This window comes from Loxodonta africana, chromosome 16, assembly GCF_030014295.1.
Source record: "Loxodonta africana isolate mLoxAfr1 chromosome 16, mLoxAfr1.hap2, whole genome shotgun sequence".
In the NCBI taxonomy this organism is placed as follows: domain Eukaryota; kingdom Metazoa; phylum Chordata; class Mammalia; order Proboscidea; family Elephantidae; genus Loxodonta; species Loxodonta africana.
The window spans coordinates 68,786,746-68,800,222 of record NC_087357.1 but is presented as its reverse complement, the minus strand read 5'-3'; the positions used below and the strand labels follow the sequence as shown (position 1 = coordinate 68,800,222).

Genomic DNA, 13,477 nt, shown 5'->3' with positions numbered 1-13,477 from the left:
TTGACGCTGGGGTCACAGCAGTAAAAGAAGTGAATTTGGAGCCACCATCGGTCATCATCATTCCATGGGGTCAAAGCCTTGGATTTAGCCATACCTGATGCTCCAGGTTCTCCCCCATTCTTCTCCACTATGTGAGGCAATAAAATTCCTTCTTAATCACGTGGTTGATTTTGTGTGTGTGTGTCATATATGATCAAAAGAATCCTGAACAATCTAAGTGATGTCCCCAGAATTATAATCCAGGCCCGTTAGACTCCAGAGCCCTGACTCTCAGTCACTGACAAGAGCTCTTGGTTGCCAAACACGAGCCGTTCTCATACCCCCACCGTGAATTTGGTACAGCTGTTTACCATCTGTTCTATTGCTTAATGTTTCTTTAAATTTACCTCCTTTTTTTAACTTAAATACAGTTTTGACCTAAGCAGTATCCATGGCATCGTAGTTTTGATGTGCTATTTATAAAACTTTCTCATACACAGAAAATTAAATAAAAAAACAAACAAATCCAGTGCTGTTGAGTGAATTCTGACTCATAGCGACCCTACAGGACAGAGTAGAACTGCCCCATAGAGCTTCCAAGGAGCGCCTGGCAGATAAAGAAGTATTAAAATTTAAACTGGTCATCCTTGTGACAGGCAAGTTCACCTATTGCACCACCAGCATACACTTACCACGCCTTGGGAGACATTTGATTAGAATAGATTGCAATTTGAAGATGACACACCCATTCCTGGGACTCCTGGCTTAAGGGCACATGTGGGAGTCAGCTTCTCTCTGCTCAGACTGCTGGCTCAGCAATAGGCCTTCCCTGCCCCACTTAGGTGAGAATAGGCTGGAGATCCCTGTTCAGCAAAGGCAGGGAAGGTTGTGCCCTCACTGCTAGGGCCGTAGGACCCCACTGCTGAGCCATCTCTCAGAAGTCCTCTAGCATCCTTCCCAGCCCAAGGGAAATCCCCTTGATAGCACCCTGACATGGTATTCGGTTTCTGCTGGGGTAACTACAGCAACAGAGATCTTGTGACCTTTCCCAGCTGCTCAAATCTTAGCTCTGTCCCTGGAACCACAGAAGTCAAATCTTTTCCATCTTCCTCTGACTATTTAAGTTTTACTCTTGTCAGTCCTCTTTTATTAAGTCTCAATCAGACACACACACACACACAAAAACCTGTTGCCGTCGATTCTGACTCATGGAGACAGCATATATTACTGATTACAACTGCTCAATAAGACTTTCTTGGTCCCTTTACGAAAAGAGATCAGCAGGGCTTTTCTTCTGGGGTGCCGCTGGGTGGGTTCAAACCACCAACCTTTAGGGTAGTAGTTGAGTGCAGACCATTTGTACCATCCAAAAAAAAAAAAAAACCAAACCCGTTGCCGTTGAGTCAATTCTGACTCATAGCGACCCTATAGGACAAAGTAGAACTGCCCTATAGAGTTTCCAAGGAGCAGCTGGTGAATTTGAACTGCAGACCTTTCGGTTAGCAGCCATAGCTCACCATAGTTCTTAACCACTGGGCCAATAAGACTTCTTGCATTTTCAATTAGAACACACCTCCTTGCAAATATTTCTACCATCTCATTTTTTATTTTTCTTGTCTGATTGCATTAGCTAGTATTTCCAGAGAATAAGGTTAAAGAATAATAATGATAGCTCTTCCGACAGGGATTGGACTAGACTAAAGATAGATAATGATACTGGTGAGGAGTGAGCTTCTTGGCTCAAGTAGAGAAATGAGACTGTATGGGCAACTCCTATCTGGAGGCAAGATGGGAAGGAAGAGAGGGACAGGAGCTGGTTGAATGGACATGGGTAATGCAGGGTGGAGAGGAGGAGTGTGCTGTCTCATTGGCAGGAGAGCACCTAGGAGTACATAGCAAGGTGTGTATAAGTTTTTGTGTGAGAGACTGACTTGATTGGTAAACTTTCACTTAAATCACAATAAATAAATTAATTTAAAAAATAATAATGATGATGCTAGTGGGTATTTTAATATTATTTTAATAGGAATACTTCTAATTTTTCACCATTAAATGTAAGTTGATTTTGTTTACATATTGGAATGGTCAGTTTGGCTACCAACCAGCTGCCATTGAGTCAGTTCCAACTCATGGCAAACCCATGTGCATCAGAGTAGGACTGTGCTCCATAGGGTTTTCAATACCTGATTTTTCGAAGTGGATTACCAGGTCTTTCTTACGAGGTGTCTCTGGGTGAACTAGAACCTCCAACCTTTCTGTGAGCAGTCAAATGTGTTAACCCTTTCCACCATCCAGGGACTCCAGCTAGGCTATAAACCAAAAAACTAAACCCATTGCTATCAAGTTGATTCCGGCTCATAGCAGCTGGTGCATTCAAACTGCCGATCTTTTGGTTAGCAGTCGTAGTCACCTCTGTGCCACCAGGGCTCTGACTGTTAGTGAGCAAAGTGTAAATAAATTCTGCTGGTGGTGTACTGGTTAAGAGCTTGGCTGCTAACCAAAATGTCAGCGGTTCAAATCCACCAGCTGCTCCTTGGAAACACTATGGGGCAGTTCTACTCTGTCCTATAGGGTCACTATGAGTCCGAACAGACTCAATGACTCAACTGCACCTAACAATACTTACCTAAGAGTGTAACCAAACGCCACTTGGGTTCTTGTCCTGTCTTATTAGCTGACTGAAATAAGACAACACTAGTTGCAAGGCAAACAGAAAGTGGCAAGTTTATTGGCTGCACATACAAGGAACGACGTGGGGTCTAGCAACCCTGAGGCCGCGTGCTCACCATCTGAGGGGGCTGGGGAGCTTTTTGTTCCCAGTGGTGTCGGGGGTTGGGGTTGGGTTTGGTACCCAGAACTCTCCACCCTCAGCCCTCCCATGGCCACACTTGGAGGTCTGGATATTAAGTCATCTTCCGTCAGACGTGCATGCAGCGGGAACCCTCACATCTAAGGTGGAATCGGGTGAGATCATGGGCTGGGAGATATCATTCTTTCCGGTAACAGTTGGGTCCGGCGTCAGTTGAAGGATGTGATCTCTTCAATTTGCGCACGCTTCAAGGTGTAGCCTGGGCCAGTTCAACTGATGGAGCCACGACCTTCTTCAACTTCCTGAAAAATGTTGCTCAAAATGAGCTCGTGGTTAGCAAGACAAAGAAAGGGGAGGGGGTGTTGATTGGGGTTTTCAATCCCTCCTCTAATAGGTTCCTTTTAATCTTGAAAAGGGGATTGGGATGGAGGTCTCATCTTCTGTAACTTCATGATGAAAAGGGGTGAAGTTAGGGGACTTCATGGAACCTGTGTATTGCTTCTCCTTGGGGGATTGGCTGGAATCCCTCGACTGCTACCATTTGGAAACGTAGTTTTTCAAGTCTGGAAGAAACAAACTTTACGAGACAATTAAAAATGCGAGGGCCAAATAGAAGAAGAGTGAGGGTCATGCAGATTGGGGAAACTAGGGGCCATAACTAGCTAAACAACTGTGAAAACCACCTTCCCTTTAAGTCACTGGTAATGTTGGGCAGATTGCTGGCGGAAATGAGGGTGGTTTGTAGCCTTTGTCACCAAGTTACTTGTTCAAGAACGTGCTGATTATTGACCTCCACGTACAGCAGGAGGTATGAGCCATGGCACACACTCCTCCTTCATCAGCGAGAAGGAAATCCAACGCCATACAGTTGTCAGTGACAATGTTAATGAGAGAATCTAGGGATTGTTGTTGAAGCTTGATGGAAGTTCCTGTTTCGTTAGCAATGCGCTCTAGGGTGTGAATGAGATTGGCCAGCATAAACTCATGATTTAAAATGCCTGCCCCGGGCACGTCCAGGTTGAATGACTTTACTGCCCAAAAGATAGTGTTATCTAAAACCCCTCGTGCTTTTGAAGGTGAGATTTTATTACCTCTCCACTGCTGTTAAAGATAGTTACGGGTGGTCAGATGTGGGCTAGCACACACTGTCCATTTGTGAGGAAGGGGTTTAGACAATGGGTGGCTACAACTCAGAGGTCATCTCGCCTAGGGACATATGAGTGGGGAGGTGAGGATTGCCCACAAACAAAGATGTATCCATCCAGGCGAGGCACATGTTTGATGAGTATTTAGGGTGATGTTTGTTTGGTTATACCAGGAATCAGCACCTACACACCCTGGTAGGAGGCCTGGGGGTCTCCAAGTTGTTCTTAGCTGACATGCAGGCTCCCAGAGTATCTGGAGGGTCTTATCAGCACAAGTCTGAGACAGCTGGGCCCAGTTCTTGGGATATTGAGGTACTAAGGCCCAAGGACACGGCCCTTGTATTAACTATTTACAAGGCATTGGTTTAGAGTCATTTCTACAAACATTTCTACTGTCGTTAAGACAAGCATGAGTTGTATTTGGGGAACATGATATAGAGTTCTAGTCTGATGCCCGTTCCCAGGTTTTATCAGTAAAGGTGAAGGGATCAGTAAGCTAGGAGAGTGTGTGATTCCAAACTAGGTTTTTAGCGTTCCCACAAGTAGACTGGTTTCCCTGGGTGTAGTTATAAAAGTCAGTCACTTTAGAACAAGGATATTGCTGTGGTATGTTAAGGAGGATCATGATGAAAATTGGGGTAAGGGTGTATATTGAGGCCCTCTCTGCTTGGATTACTTAGGGTGCATTTGACAAATTGGTTACAGGGACAGCGGTAGGTAGGCCACGCCCCTCACTCTGGGGATGTTGATGACAAACCCAACAATTTTTGAGATCTCCCCCAGTGGCAGCAGCCTGGGAAATTTGAATAACAGTGTTTTCACCCCATGGGGAAACTAGGGTTTTGAGTCCAGTATTGGGAGGGCAGCAACAGGTCTCCCACTCCAAGCCAGGACAAAGGTGAGGGTTAGGCTGAGCATCATACCATTAAGAGTAGAGGCGATTAAAAATAACTATTAAACAGGTTATATGGAAGGTTGATAAGGGTATTTAAAATAGAGCATCTCAGGCAAAAACCTGTTTTTACTTATCCCTTTAGGGTTCTCTCTCTGTCTGTTGTTTTCTAGGGAGGGTCACAGTGAACTGTTTGTGTCTCTAGAAGCCCCAGCCTTGGCGACAGGTGGAGCCTTCTTTATCCGGGTGTAACGGACCCAAGGCCTCACTCCCTCTAGTTTTACAGAAAAGTGGGTGGTTAATAAAACAAGATAGGGTCCCCCCACCCCACATTTCCTGTAGGCCACAATCTGCCCCCCAATGTTTAAGGAGAACCCAGTCACCCGGTTGGAAAGAATGGAGAGGGGTATCAGTAGGAAAGTGCAGAGCTTCTTCAGATTGTTTAGTTACTGATGGCTGACCTGCCTGCGAGGCTTGTAGGTAAGCTTGGATCAAGACCTTTTGTTCTAAGTGAGGGTCCCAACCTGCCCACCTTAGGAAGGGCCTCCCATATAACATTTCAAAAGGGCTTAATTTAAGCCCGCTTCTAGGAGCAACCCTTATCCTCAAGAAAGAGAGTGGCAGAGCCTTTACCCAAGGTACGTGGGTTTCTTGATACATTTTGGCAATAGTCTTTTTTAAGGTGTGGTTCATCTTTTCTACTTTTCCTGAGGATTGGGGCCTCCAGGCAGCATGTAATTTCCACTTAACTCCCAACGCAGAGGAGATGGCATTATTTCATCTGTGGCGTTGGCTGGCCCATTGTTTGATTGGATGGAGACCGGGAGCCCAAACCGTGGGATGATTTGGTCTAACAAGGCCTTGGACGCTTCTGCAGCTATTTCTGTCTTGCAGGGGCAAGCTTCAACCCAATTTGTAAAGGTATCTACCAAGACTAGTAGGTATCTCAGGCCTCCAGGGGAAGGGGGCATGACTGTAAAGTCTACCTGCCAGTCTTCTCCTGGGTATTGTCCTCTATACCGTGCACCTTGAATGGGGGGTAGTCGTGTGGGTCGCGCGTTGTTCTGCGCACAAATTTCGCATCTGTGAACTATTTCTTGGATGACACAGGTCATCTGAGGTCCTGCCGTTACGGGTCTAGCCCAGTTTTGAGTAGCCTCTACTTCCCAGTGGGTACCTTCGTGGAGAATTTTCAGGATCATCCACAGTTGTCCCTCAGATATATGTACCTTGCCCTCAGGGTTTTTATACCAGTGTCCTTCCTTTTCAGTGAACCCCTACTCTTCCCTTGTTTTTTGTCTTCGAGGATATAAATAGGCTGAAGATTCTTTAGGGGGTCCATGGGAATAAGGGGACACAGCTGGGCAGGCTTGGTTGAGGGTGAGCTTACCTGTCATGCTGCTTGTTTGGCAGCTTGGTCAGCAAAGTCGTTACCCTGGACCTCTGGAGATGTCCCCTTCTGGTGTCCAGGGCAATACACAACTGCTACTTCAGTGGGTAGGAGTACAGCCTCCAAGAGTTCTTGTATTTGTTGTCTGTGTTCAATTTTATTGTTAGCTGTTAACATTCCCCTCTCTCGCCAGATGGCGCCATCCGCATGTACCACAGAGAAGGCATAATGTGAGTCAGTCCAAACTGTGACCCTCTTACCTGTGGCCAGGTGGAGGGCCCTGGTTAAGGCTATCATTTTTGCCTTTGAGCCAACGTCCCAATGGGTAGGGGTTTGGCTTTGATTACCTCTGGAGTAGGTCTGAAGGTGACAACTGCATACCCTCTTTTACAAAGCTGCTGCCATAGGTGAACTGCTCTAGGTCTGGAGCCTCTAGGGGCTGGTCTCACAGGTCTGGACGACTGGAAAAGACCTCTTCTATTGTCTCAACACAATCGTGTCATTGGTCCCCATCCAGTGATGGGTGGCAGGGTTCAAGGTGGTACATGCCTTCAGGGTGATCAAGGGGTTGTCTAGTAAAATAGCCTGGTACCTTCCCATCTGACCAGTAGTTAACCAGCATCCGCCCTTTTGTTCTAGCAGGGTCAAACTTGCATGAGGGGTGCATACTACCATGAGCTGTTGCATAGTCAATTTTTCAGCTTCTAGGATTAGATCACAAGTGGCTGCAGCATTTGTGTGAGGCCCCAAGAGCAACTCCTTGCCTCTCATGTACTTAGAGCTCGAAAGGCTTGATTAGATTTGGGAGGCCGAGGGCTGGGGCCCTCATGAGGTAGGCTTTTAGTTCTTAAAATGCCTGTTGGCACTGGGGTGTCCATATAAAAGGATCACTATCTGCTCCCTTTGTGGCCTCATATAGGGGCTTTGCGATGAACCCAAAGTTAGGGATCCAAATTCGGCAGAACCCTGCCATCCCCCAAAACCCTCAGAGCTGCCACGTTGTCAAGGACATCTGAGTTTGGCAAATGGCCTCTTTACCGGCTGGGTGGAGAGTTCTTTGCCCCTCCGTAAAGGGAAAGCCTAGGTATTGGACCTCTTGGTGAGTGACCTGGGCCTTTTCTTTTGAGACTTTATATTCCAAGGCTGCCAGGTGATTTTAATTTTAATTTGATTTTTTAAATTTTATTTTAATTTAATTTTAGTTGTATTTTTGTCTGAGGCCTCTTTATTGGTGCTGGTGATCAGTAGGTCATCAACATATTGAAGAAGGACCCCCTCCTCTAATTGAAACTTTTGGAGATCTCTCCTTAGGATTTCCCCAAAAATAGTGAGGCTATTTTTAAACTCTTGGGGAAGTACTGTCCAACAATACTGGGATGTTGGCCCACTTTTGTTCTCCCACACAAAAAAACGAAGATTTTTTGAGAATTTCTTTCAAGGGGGATGCAGTAGAAGGCATCTTTAAGTCTAAAACAGTAAACCACTTGCTGTCTCCCAGGAGTGCAGATAACAGGGTGTATGGGTTGGGGACCACACAGTGCATATCACTTATGATTTGGTCGACGGCTCTCAGATCTTGTACAAACCGATACTCTTCAGTTGGTTTCTTCACCAGGAGAATCGGGGTGTTGTAGGGAGATTGGCACGGTCAGATCAATCCGTGTTTCAGGAACTTGTCTACCACCTCCTGGAGCCTGTCTTCTGCTTCCTGCCTGATGGGATACTGTTGCAGGCAGAGGATGGGAGCCCCTTCTTTGAGCCGGATTCTAACAGGTTGGGCAGAGAGTGCCCATCCTAGGAGTTCATCAGCCCAAACACAGAGCCTGCCAACCCTTCTCAGTCTTTTTCTAGGGAGAAGTTCTCACTATGGGACCTTTGGGTGTCAGTGAGGAATTCCTGTAAGGCCCATGCTTGTTCTGGGGCTACACGTACCTCAATTGCTAGTGAGGCAAACGTGACCTGGCCCTGTAATTTGGTTAGGATATCTCACCCGAGCAGGAGGACAGGGCATTCTGGGATATACAGGAAGCTACGCACCAATTGGTGGGCCTCTGCTTTGCAGGTGAAGAGCTTCAAGAAATTCCATTTTTTTGGTCGCCCTGTGACTCCTACAACTCGAGTTTTTTTTTTAGATAGAGGGGCGGGGCTTGGTTCAAGGCTGAGTGGGTAGCCCTGGTGTCCAGTAAGAACTCAACTTTTTCTCCCCCCCCGCCCCCCACTTGCAGGGTTACCCAGGGTTCATCGGAGGAGATTTTAACCTTAAGGGGTCAGTTGTATTCCCTGGGCCCGTCACTGTGAACTTGGGTCTTGACTAACCATCTGGCATTCTCCCTTCACATTCCCTTCATACGTCCTTCTCCAGGAGCATTCTCGTTGCCAGTGGCCCTTCTGTTTGCAATATGCGCACTGGTTTGGGCCGAAAGGGAGGTGGCCTCTCAGCTATCCGGGCTTCTCTGAGTGGGCTCTCAGCTCTCTCTCTTGGCATCAGGTAACTTGGGTCTGGCCTGTAGGTGCTGGTTGGGGCAGGGCTGCTGCCAGGAGGGTGGCCTGTCGTCTCATTTCTCGATCTTCTTTTTGTTCTGTGTCCTGGTCCCTGTTAAAAACTCAAAAAGCAATTTCTACCAACTGAGATATTGGCATACCCGGCCCCCTTTCTACCTTTTAGAGCTTTTTGTCGATGTCTGGAGCGCTCTGTCCAATGAAGAGCACGTTAATCATCTGCTGATTCTCTTGTGCTTCTGGGTTCAGGTCTGTGTGTTGTCGAAAGGCCTGAAAGACTCTTTTAAGAAACTCAGAAGGATTTTCTTTAGGTTTTTATACTACTTCATATATTTTAGAGAGGTTTTATTTGTTTTTGAGCCCCCTCTTTTAGACCGGTTAGTAGACAGTGTCGGTAGTGTCTCTCAGTCTGTTCTGTCCTAGTTCCTGATTGGGATCCCAGTTAGGGTCTTGCCCCGGGACGGCTAAAGATGTCTCCTGTTTAACTGGGTCCTGTAGGTTCTCAATATGTTCTCGCTCTGCCTGTTTCCTAGCTTTTTCTAATACCATTCTCTTTTCTTCTGCCGTAAGGAGGACCTCCATTAAAGCTTGGCAATCTGCCCAGGTGGGCTGGTGGATGTTCAACATGGAGGAGAACATATCATGCATCTTTAGCGGGTCCTCCCTATAGGTGGGTAAATTGCTTTTCCACTTAAACAGGTCTGAGCTGGTAAAAGGTATGTGGATGAGAGTGCATCCCCATGGTTGACCGTCCACAGTGCTCCCAACTGCAGCTTGTCTTGATGGGAATTGGCCTTCACTGGTTGAGGATACAGGTGGCTCCTCGCTGAAAGACAGCCCACTACAGGTGTGGGAGGGGGAGACATCCTTATTGCTGGGCTTTTTTCCCTTGGCCCACTTCATCCTGTGGCCTGAGCCCCACTCCTGGACACTCTAGCCCCTGGTCCTGGATCGGCAGGGGCCGTTTGGGGTGGGGGGGATCTGGGGATAGATGGGTTGATATGGGGGAGGGGCCGAGGGGCCGAGAACAGGGTCCTCCTCCAGTTGCATAATGACAGGGGCCCCTGCTTTTCTTTAGGCTTTTGCCTTTCCCCCTTTTGGACCATTATTTTACACTGTTTTTGTAGACCCTTTTTACTAAAGAGAACCATAAAGATCTGTACATAGGGCATCTCGTCCCACTTTTCTTCTCTTTTACAAAAGAAATCTAGCTCTAAAATGGTGCTGTAAGCTATAGAGACACCAACTGGCCATTCTTGTTAGTTCCCTAGTTGGTACTGGGGCCAGGCTACATTACAAAAGAAAATTAATTTCTTTTTCTTCATTCCCTCAGATTTGAAAAAATCCCAAATGCTTTAAGACACATCGGGGGCGGGGGGTGGGGCACAAGGTATTGAACTTTTATTCCCCATTTAGATATTTACCACTACTAGGTTTCTGTCTCTTATATCTCATTAGGGGTCTGACGCCACAGCCCCTAACCCAAATGAGGTTGGAATTTGTCTTTTTTAAAAGAAAAAAAGACTTCAAGGTTACAGAGGGTCTCTCAAACTTGTCTTCTTGGGCTATTCCCAAACCGAGACCTACATCTACAACCCACAGCCAGGGTTGGTAGTTCTTGGGATTACAGTCTTGCCAGGGGTGAAAAACCACCCTTTTCCACATGGAGAGGAGAGAAAGAGGAAACAAAAGATGGAGAGCAAAAAGAGAGCAGAACGGATACTAGGATGAGAAAGGGGAAAAGAGTGTTCCAAAAAACCGCAGTGGGACTTGAACTCCCCAGATCACCAACAGGGCAAGGGCCTCTTAACTAGGCAAGAGTGGGTCCCAGTGGGCCACAACCCCCATTTCCCTTGTTGTTACGGGGCCTGGTCTTAGGACTGCACTTGGCCACCGTCTTCCTGCCTAATTCCCCGAGGCCAGTGGAACAACCTGGTTGAGTGCCCTTACCTGAAGTGAAAATTCTCTCCCGTCCAGTTTCTGTTCCTGAGCTGAAGTGGGGACCTGGCATGCTTCTTTCCAGTGGGAATCCCGGTGGCTGCCCAAGACTCCTTACCAATCAAATGAGATCGGGGCGTGCCTTAAGGGGTATCGGGGGTCCGGATACTCACCACCCCGGCTTCGAAGTCTGCCGTCCTGGCGGAGTTGCTAGAATTTGTAACCGAACGCCACTTGGGTTCTTGTCCTGTCTTACTAGCCGATTGAAATAAGAGGGACACTAATTGCAAGGGAAACAGAAAGTGGCAAGTTTATTGGCTGCGCATACAAGAAGCAACGCGGGGTGTAGCAACCACGAAGCCACGTGCTCACAGTCTGCGGGGGCTGGGGAGCCTTTTGTTTCCAGTGGGTAGGAGGTTGGGTTTGGTACCCAGAACTCGCCACCCTCAGCCCTCCCATGCCCACACTTGGAGGTCCGGATAGTAAATCATCTTCTGTTGGATGTGCACGTAGTGGGACCCCTCGCTTCTAAAATGGAATCAGGTGAAATCGTGGGCTGGGGGATATCGTTCTTTCGGGTGACAACTGGGTCCGGAGTCGGTTGAAGGACGTGAGCTCGTCAATCTGCACATGCTTCAAGGTGTAGCCTGGGCTACCTGCTGGGACTTCCTGAGCAATGTTGCTCAAAACAAGCTCGTGGTTAGCAAGACAGAGAAAGGGAGGGGGTGTTGATTGGGGTGTTCAAGAGAAGAGCTAATGCCTAGGTGCTTGCTGAGGATCCTCTTTAAGGCTCTAATTTAACAACTCAACGATGCTTTTTCTAAGGCCAGTTGCGGGGAATACTCTTAGCATAACAAGACTGAGCTTTGCTTTTCAAAGGACAACTTTAACAGAGGCCCAATGGTTATCAGGAGTGTAGAAGTAAAACCTTCAGTTTAACTTCAGAACGGAGTGCTTAATTTTAGTTCTGAAATCCTCCCCATTAGACCTACCAGCGCCTCACAATTTAAAATTTCCTCACATACTTCCTTCCCTCCTTCTTTCTTTCTCTCCTTTCTTCCCTCCTCCCTTTCTTCCTTTTATTCTACAGAATTTTTGCATAGGTACTATGCCAGCTTTCTTTTGTTCGGCTCACCTTAGATCCGGAACACTTCTACCCAAGCCTTCCGTTTGCACCAAGGGTAGCTTCTCCTCTATTCACTTTTGTCTGCCTGGACCTCGTGTCCTCTGCTCGGAACATTAGCCAGAGGGCTGAGTGTTACTGGTTTATCTTCTCCCTGTTTGGCCCTTTAGGAGCTTGGGACAGAAGAGACGGGAAGCCTAGTTTCTGGGAGTCACGGTAAATGAATGGGGCCTCTGTTCTCTTCCTCTGTAATTTTTTGTTAAATAGGCTTATTATTTTAGGACAGTTTTAGGTTTACAGAAAAATCGTCAAGTTCTCATATACCTCCCACAAAGTTTTCCCTCTTATTTCTTTATACAATAGCTTTATTGAGATATCACACACATGCCATAAAATTTACCCATTTAAAGAGTAAAATTCAATAATTTTTAGTATATTCAGAGTTGTGCAACACAATCATTTTTGGAGCAATTTCATTGTCCCAAGAAGAAATTCCATACTCATAAGCAATCACGTCCCGTTTCCCTGCAAGCCCTCAGCCTTAGGCAACCATGAATCTACTTTCTGTCTCTGTAGATTGGCCTGTACTGGACATGTCATATAATTTAAATCAAATACATTGTGACCTCTTCTGTCTGGCTTCTTTCACTGAGCACAATGTTTTCAAGGTTTGGCCATGCTGTGTAGCAATGTATCAGTACTTCATTCCTTTTTATGGCTGAGTAATATTCCACTGTGTGACTATAGCACTTTTTGTTTATACACCCATCAGTTGATGGACATTTGAGTTGTTTCCACTTTTTGACTATTATGAATAATGCTGCTACGAACATTTGTGTGTGGGCTGTTGTGTGGAAGTATGTTGTAGTATATATCTAGGAGTCAAGCTGCTCCTTTTTTGAGGAACTACCAGACTGTTTTCCAAAGTAACCAACGCTGGTTGTTTATTATATTCTTTTTAATAATATCCATCTTAGTGGGTGTGAAGTGGTATCTCACTGTGATTTGATTTGCATTTCCCAGATGGCTAAGGATGGGGAGCACCTTTTCAGGTGTTAATTGGCCCTTCATATATCTTCTTTGGAGAAATGTCTATTCAGATGTAATTTTGCTTTTAAAAACAAAACAAAGCTCAGGTTTTGTATGTGAAGATACTCTATCCCATCTGGGGCTTTTCTAGTTCTACAGGGAAAGCCTACTTTCAGGTTTGGTCAGAGGGTCTCATGCTTTTGTTTGCTTTTGGTGTAGACCAGCATTTTGCCAATTCCATTCAGCTAAATTTTTGTTTGCCATCAGAGATTATTAACTCAGGGTAATTATTGCTTAGGAGTCCCTGGACAGTGCAAATGGTTAAGCCCTTGGAGCCCTGTGGTGTAGTGGTTAAGAGCTTGGCTGCTAACCAGAAGGCTGGCAGTTTGACTTGACCAGCCGCTCCTTGGAAACCCCATGAGGGAGTTCTACTCTGTCCTGTAGGATTGCTATGAATGAGAATCAAATTGATGGCAATGGGTCTGGTTTCGTTTTACTAACCAAGTTCACCCACAGGTGCCCTGGAATAAAGGCATGGCAAACTACTTCCAAAATACCACAGCCATTGAAAACTCTATGGAGCACAGTTCTGTTCTGACACACATGGGGTCGCTATGAGTCGGAATCGACTCCACAGCAGCTGCTTTGGGTCCTTTCTTTCTTTGTGATTATT

At 46.3% G+C, this 13,477-nt stretch overlaps 1 long non-coding RNA gene across 2 annotated transcripts; it reads right to left on the bottom strand.

Moving 5' to 3' along the window:
• Positions 1–2,648: 2,648 nt before the first annotated feature.
• LOC135227941 (uncharacterized) lies at positions 2,649–10,937 on the bottom strand. 2 transcript variants are annotated; one of them, XR_010318117.1, is made up of 3 exons: positions 10,665–10,937; positions 6,216–9,555; positions 2,649–3,365 (listed from the first exon to the last, which is right to left on the bottom strand). It is a non-coding gene; the product is annotated as an uncharacterized LOC135227941 (long non-coding RNA). The 2 variants fall into 2 exon arrangements; XR_010318118.1 differs by having other exon boundaries at positions 2,649–3,090.
• Positions 10,938–13,477: the final 2,540 nt, after the last annotated feature.